Genomic DNA, 8,531 nt, shown 5'->3' on the forward strand with positions numbered 1-8,531 from the left:
TATATATATATATATATATACTATTAATGTTGAGCATGCATGAAATTATGTAGACACATGTCTGTATACAGGGAGGGAACTAATTAGATAAATATGAAGCTGTTGAGAGAAGGATATTTCAAAAGGTTTAGTTCCGTATATGTGGTCTGAAAGAAGACAATGGCTGATAAGATAGAGAGCCATGCGTTTAAGAGGTAGTTGTAAAGGTGTACAACTTACTATTAAAATCAAAACAAGAACCTGAAGTCGTCCTGTAAAATAAGGGAACAGCTTTTGCACGTTACAGTTCACGAAAGGAACCGGACGAATCAACATGTGGGCTTATGCATGTCAGTTGCTAACTAATAGATATGCCAATGCATTCAGCAGCTTCAACCTTAATAACAATTAAGGCTAATTGCACATGTGTGAGTTTTAAGAAACAGCAGAGAAGAGGTAATTAATGTATACATGTTAGATTAATGTATACATGTTAGACTTAAGTGCTTGGCTTACATCAGAGTGTGAGATAAACAGGAGTTGGATATTCAATATACAACAAAGCTATCAAGAAGAACCCGCCATTACAAGATTTTAAGATTACAGATGATTTAGCTAGAAGGTTGTTGTGTCAAACACAGTCGGTTGTGTTCCTTTTATTAAAGCAACATCATCGTCTGTGTCGATATTTTCTGGGTTGAATGAGTAATGGAAAAATCGACAGCAGATTTGGAAATAGAGACATTTGGTGATGCTCTCTGAAAAAGGAGACCCTAGCACTATATCAAGATCAATGGGAGAGAAGATCAAGAAAGAGTATTATAGACGAGTCAGGATGGTTCCGAACACTGAGTTGAACTCCCAGAATAGAATTGCATTTATAAACTCCCTGGGGGTGCCAGTTGACCATTATAGCCCTAACACCATCAAATGATGTCTGAGTGAACTTCAGCGTATGGACAAACAGACCAGGAAACTGCTGAAATTAAACACGATGCACCACCCAAAATCAGATGTCCACAGCCTCTATCTTCCACGAAAGGACGTCGGTAGAGACCTAATCCAACTTGAAACGTCCTATAAAACGACAACAATAGAACTGCATGTGTACATCCAAAGTAATACCGTCTGGATGATACAGCTGTTAAGGCGACACAAACAGATTAAAAACTAAAAGCAAATGCATTCACTTTCAAAGCAGACATATAAATACAGACAAGACCTTAACCTCCCTCATTATGATAACGATTATAAGGAGAACATACCACCCAGTAAGGCAGCAAAATAGTGAATAACAAAGCCCAAACAGGAAAGCTTGAAGGTAATATCGAAAGTGTGGCGATATTATTTCTCATAGATTAGAAAATCAAAGTTTCATCGACATGTTTATATATTTAAGATTATTATATGATGACTCAATATTTATCTAAAGTTTCAGTTTTCAAAATATCATTTACAAGAAAAACTTGAGTGAATAGCGCTGGTTTTCTAAAATTCATAAGGAAATACGATATGAAATGAACAAAATTTCGAGTTTCTTTATGATAGTAATTTCAGATGCTTACTACAAATATTGACCTCAGTGTACATGATTATGATGATGATGATGATGATGAAATGATGGTATTAATGTATGCTTTATAAAGAATATGAGAATTTAAAAAATATTTTTCTTCTAAATCTCCAAATATCAGTGTACCATCAACCAGCGTGAGGAACGTTTTGATAGTCTTGACAATCTTGCAGTTATATATTTTATCGGTCCCACTGGATAAATAAAGCCTAAATTAGTAAATATAGCGGAATTGAGAAATCAATATATATATATATATATATATTTCGGTTTCATCAACATTAATCCATGATCATTTTATGCAATAAACAATGACGCGAGCTAACAGAATCGTTAGAACGGCGTGCAAAAAAAAAAGATAAAAAAATACTGACGGAACTTCGCCCGCCTTTTTGCTCTGAGCTCAAAATCCACTATGGCTGATATTGATCTTATTTCTTTTGTCCCAATAAAATAAGTTATAGTGGAGCAGATGGGTTGATGTAATCAACTCAGTTCCTTCTTTCGAACTTGCTAGCCTTGGTTTGAAACTTGAAATTACTGTAGTGTAGAGTAATTCTTTTGACATGAAAAGTTTGAAAATATTTCAACAAATCCATTCATAACGTCGTTTTGATGCCATTTTATGAATATTGGAAAGAAGGTGATAAAATCGACTGTTGAAATATGGTTTTAAAAATCATCAACTCTATTAACCTTTAGATATCAGAATCACAAATATTCAAGTTGTCAAAGCACCGACATAATTCCGTTTCTCTCGTTTCAACAAAGAACCAAATCCAATCTATCATAAATATAAATACTGAAGAATTAATCTTCAAGTAGTTCTCGTTCATAGTTACGCGATGTAAAAATTTATTTCACGTCTATTTCAGATATAGTTTAGCAGCGTATTTAACTGGTCAAAATATGACATACCTCTCTTATTAAATAATTGTCGTTTTCAGCTTGCATTTGTTTAGCTTTAAGACCATAATTCTATTTTATTCACAAATGGTGGTGGTTAAAAGGGTATCTAGCTAACGGATACGTATTTCATTACTACTGAAATCCATATTGGCTGAAATATTATCACAAGGCACTAAGTAGCTCAGTAGCTTACAGTATTCCATTACTACACATTATAACAATAACAATAACAATAATAATAATAATAATGATAATGATGCCACAGAACCACTATTATTGGAAGTAAGAAGGTCATGCTTGTGTAGGATGGATGATTACAAAGATAATGCACTTCAAGCAAAAGAACGGCGAACGAATAATCACAAATTCAATAAAATAGTTCATTTCGAAGTTACATATACACACAGACTTACACACACTACTATGCTACACCTCTCCAAAAATATTACAAGAATAATCCCATGCTGTAAATACTTAACAAAGTGAAAACAGCCACATCATGTGCCATACAAGGCCGATACCCGGCAGAAGAACACAACCTGCGCTACACAAACAACACAATATAAAAATTAATACAGCAGAAGACCCGAAGAAAATCCCATAACAAAACGTACTGATACAATAAAATATCCCCACCACCAGTCCAATCACCCCGAAATGCAGCACACACCACCCCATCAGCAGAAAGGTGCAACAAATAATGCAATAAAAAGTTGCTTGAAACTTTCAGATGTCAAAAAATAATAGTGGTGATGTCGATGCTGACGAACTTAACCTTGCTTCGGTTTATATGAGACAAGAGCTTCCGAAGAAACTCTGATTGTAACAGCAAAAATGAAGCTGGACGTTTAAGGGAAGGGTTCTAGCTCGACAGTGGAACAGTAAAGAAGCAGACCGACCACAGCTGGCATCCTAATTCAGCATCAGCGTATAATGGAGGAAGGAAGAGGAAGTTCGTCAGCAAAGAAAACAGGATGTTGATGCAGTGCTACTTAGAGAGCGAACCTAAAGGAAAGAGCTATAGAAAACGGGTGTTAGCACATTGGGTAGAGAACTGAATGTTTAAAGTGACTCAGCAAAGAATAGTTGATCAAGCTAATGCTATTAGAAGAGAGTGGATGACAGAATTGGAGGTAGAAGATATCTCAGGAGAACTGGAAAAGACAGACCAAGCAGTAGGAAAGATAAACAGCAACATAAGAGATACAGCTCAAACCACAGAAGAACCTAGAAAGAAAATAATGATAGCGTTATCAATAAGGAAGGGACAATTGGCAACGACGACGTAAGTGATTTAAGGTAGGAAGATAAGAAGAGTTTAGATGAAGTAAGTAATGAGTAAAGCAGTCAGAATAAGATTGCCAGTATAAGGTACCACCAGGAGGGAACTAGCAGAAGTTACTAGGAAAGTATGTTCTGTTATCATTAGGATAGATACTAAAAAAACAGAAGACACTAACTTATTGATTTGTGCAGGAGGGGTAGTCGTCATAGAAGATTAGATATCTCACAGGGAAAGATTTAAAAAGAAAAAAAACGTGAAAAAGGAGACTACAAATGAAATGAAGACTTTAAGATAAGATCTGTTTTGAATAGAAGTCTGGAAAACAAACAAATTAGGAAACAGAAGATACAAATTGTGTCTCGAGGAAAGATACTTAGTCAAAGTGAATGGATTTGGGACAATAATAGAAGAGTTGAAACAGCATACCATAGCAGTAGCGGAAAAACTCACCAGATATTAGACAAGAATTAATCAGTATCAACAGAATATATTATTTGAGACAGAGCAGAAGAGATTTTATAACGAAATAAATAATGGAGAACGAAAGCCCTCGCACGACATCCAGCTCTGTGCAGCTCCTGGCGAACAGTTTTTGTGGAAACTGGGTTCTCGAGGTGGTCATTAAGCTCTGCAGTCATTTTGGGAACTGTACTTTTGTGATCGTTTCTAACAATTGACGTAAAAGTCTGACTGTCCCTATCTGAAAGTTTTGTTTTTCTTCTAGAGTTTTGTTTCGACTAGGAGGTTTTTCCTTCTAATTATATGTTTATAATTTTATACTGAAAAAAATTAATTTTAGTGATATGGTCATTTTATATACGGTAGCCACTGATATAATCATTTTGAAGATTATATCCTCAATGTATAAGTATAAATGATTTTTGAGTCCTCTAGTCATTATATTATGCTGCGGTACTATACTTACCCCGTATGATTTCTGATATTAACTGCATCGTCGAGACGAGAGATTAGATGTAATGTCTACGCGAAAATGTATGTATATATTGGCATCTGTAAGCAAAACTTTATCGGTATGAACATTTTCACTTAATTCTTAAAATTTCAAAAAGTGCACCCATACGGAAAGGAATCTCATTTTATCATAGTTGGTCTAAGGTAAACACTTGGATTAAGAAGGCCCCCCCCCCTTCAAAAATTCACTTGTCCGTGACGAAAAATTCTCCTCCAGTACTGTTCTGACTTCGTCTACAGAATTCATATATTTCCGTTCAAATGATTGCGAAGACTGCGGAATAAATGATAATCAGATGGGCCAATGTCCGGCGATTGTGGTAGGTAGGGCATTGTTTCCTATTGAAACTGTTCCAGTCTTTGGAATACCATCCTCGTTGCATGCGGCTGAGCATTAAACATTTCATATCCCACCAAACACATAACAGCACCTTACGTCGGCGAAGGCTTTTGTTTAGCCTTGAGTGCCTGTATTTCTCCTTTCCCTATCCACAGTCTACGGCGCTTGACATTTTTATAGAGAACCCATTTCTCGGCACCAGTCACTATTCGGTCCAAAAAAAAGGTTCATTCGTGAGACTTAACAGCAAAGAAGAGCAAACATTCGCTCCCTACACGCGATTAAACTAAAAAGATTTTTGAGGAGCATATTGATGTAATTTGATGACTTTTCCGTTGAATGGTTGAATGACCAAATTCAAGCTTCTCTGATAGTTCCTCAACTATTCTGATAGGATTTTGTCCCATTAGGGTTTTCAGGACGCACTCGTCGAGCTATAGAGGTCTTCCAGAGCAAGGCTCGTCTTTTAAGTTGTAGGTCCCGGCTCGGAATTTCTGGAACCACTGTTGATATTTACGTGCGCTTATTGTCCGATCCCCACATACTGCTTTAATATTCATCGCCCTTTCCGTTGCATTGTTGCCTTTATTGAACACATAAAGCAAAATATACCGAATATTCCCCTTTATCAATTCTATTATAGCTCTGAAAAAATAACTGTTAAAATCGAACTGCACACTTCAAAACTTGCACTAAGTATAAGAAGGTAAAATTATAACCTGCTTTTATAGCAAGTCGATGCAGGTAGTTTATCCTGCCCCCCCCCTCCGACTTTTAGTTCATGCAATTGAAAAACCGCATTATTTATGGGATGACCGAATATATATTTATGCATATATATTTGACTGTGCGTGTATATATATATATATATATATATATATATATATATATATATATATATATATATATATATATAAATGTGTAGTGTGGTATGTATGTATATCTATATATACGCATTATATATGTGCACATACAATGATATAGATTCAATTGCGACACAGGGTTGCATACTTCAACGAGATAGCAGCAGCAGCAGCAGCAGCAGTAACAGCAGCAGCAGCAGCAGCAGTAGTAGTAGTAGTAGTAGTAGTAGTAACATAGTAATATAGCCATTGAGTTGTTAACATTCCAAAGAATATATTTACCGCCGGCAGTAAACAGAGTTTGTATCCTTGAAACACCTGCAATATTCGAATATTCAATAGTTCTTACATAAATATGAATGCATAAACATACCTATCTCTATATTAACACAACAAAGTGAATATTTCTGCACAAACGTGCACTAACAGATACACACGCGCACAAACACACAGAAACTCACAGATATATATATATGCATATATATATATATATATATATATATATATATATATATATATACTCTTTTACTCTTTTACTTGTTTCAGTCATTTGACTGCGGCCATGCTGGAGCACCACCTTCAGTCGAGCAGATCGACCCCAGGACTTATTCATTGTAAGCCTAGTACTACTTATTCTATCGTTTTCTTTTGCCGAACCGCTAAGTTATGGGGACATAAACACACCACAATCGGTTGTCAAGCGATGTTGGGAGAGAAACACAGACACACAAACAAATACACACACATACATATATATATATACATATATACGATGGGCTTCTTTGAATTTTATTAAAATAATAATGGTTTGAAATGTGGCACAAAGCTAGCAATTTCGGGGAAGGTGTTAAATCGACTGCATGCACTTCGGCGCTTAAATGGTACTTATTTTATCGGCTCGGAAAAGATGAAATGGAAAGTTGACCTCGACGGTATTTGAACCCAGAACTCCAAGACGGCATAAATAACGCAAAGCATCTTGGACCAGTGTGCTAACGATTTTTGTACTTTAGGCACAAGGCCCGAAATTTTCGGAGAGGTGGGGGCAGTCGATTAGATTGACTCCAGTACGTAACTGGTACTTGATTTATCGACCCCGATAGTATGAAAAGCAAAATCGACCTCGGCGGAAATTGAACAAAGAACGTAAAAACAGGTGAAATAACGCTAAGCATTTCGCTCTGCGTGCTACCGTTTATCATTTATTTATTGCCCACAAGACGTGGGGGACTAAACATAGAGGGACAAACAATGACAGACAAAGGGATTAAGTCGATTACATCCACTCCAGTGCGTAAACGGTACTTAATTTACCGACCCCGAAAGGATGAAAGGCAAAGTCGACCTCGGTGGAATTTGAACTCAGATGTAAAGACAGACGAAATACCGCTAAACCTTAATGCAAAAGCTATATTTAAAAATTTATTAGCACCTGCTTAAACACCTGACCTCACCAACTATATCATAATTAATCATTTCGCGTTTCATTCTGTTAATAAATATTTATAAATGTTTAATGAATGTCAGCGAAACAAAATGTATTAATTCATATATATTAAAGGTACCTTCCGCAATATCCATTGGAAGTGACATAGTCTTTGTTCAGTATGTTATGTTAGTTTCTGAAAATCGTTTTCGGGTGTAAACGCGCTTTTACTTTTTTAATGAGTAAACATCTTAGCAAAAGGCAAGTTTGATTCAGAGATTAAATCAAAATGGTATGTTTTAAGTACTTGAATATCAAAAATATCAATTACGTATATTTTTATATTACTATTATCAATATTATAACACAAGGTATATGACACAAGAAATATATAATACAAACGGAACATAAGAGAATATAGAACTTGTTAATAAATTTATAGATATTGATTATTGACCTCAGGCTCAAAATTTCAAATTTTAATAACATATCTTTCAGTTATATATATATATATATATATATATATATATATATATATATATATATATATATATATATATATATATATATATATATGCATACATACATGCATGCATACATATATATATATAATTATAATTATAAGATCTGGTATATTAATATATTAATTAATATCGATTAATTATCAGGGGGCCAGCACATTTAAAGAATCAAAGAGATTCAGAAATATTATCTGCAATCTCAGGGGATTAAGGTACAGTTTAAAAATAACGTCGACCACTTACGTGGACAATTAATGCGCTAGAAATAGATCACATTTTGTGTCTATTAAGACCTAAAAAGCTCTCAACATGAAATATAGCAGCATACCAAAAACTAGAGCATTTTATAAAGAGGTCTTACAGCTGTTTCGGGGATGTAAAAATATGCCATCATCAAAGACGATTTGGGAGAGTTAAATAGGCGGAAATATTATAGTATATATATATACTGAACTACGAAAGAAACGTCGAAGTGTAAAAGATTATTTGTTTCGCATACGATATTTATATTATATGGATTTTATCACATTTCTAAGTAATTTGACACCAGGATGTGTAAATATGTAAACATATGTGTGTGTATGTGTATATATATGAATATATATTTATGTAGCTATCTATTTATCTATATATCTATCTATCTATCTATCTGTCTATATATAT

The 8,531-nt window shown here is 34.7% G+C and overlaps 1 protein-coding gene across 4 annotated transcripts in view; it reads left to right on the forward strand.

Moving 5' to 3' along the window:
• Positions 1 to 8,531, forward strand: part of LOC106880835 (RYamide receptor) — a 438,750-nt gene that overhangs the window by 350,448 nt on the left and 79,771 nt on the right. The gene's annotated exons all lie outside the window — the stretch shown is intronic.

This window comes from Octopus bimaculoides, chromosome 15 (genome assembly GCF_001194135.2).
Source record: "Octopus bimaculoides isolate UCB-OBI-ISO-001 chromosome 15, ASM119413v2, whole genome shotgun sequence".
Taxonomy (NCBI): Eukaryota; Metazoa; Mollusca; class Cephalopoda; order Octopoda; family Octopodidae; genus Octopus; species Octopus bimaculoides.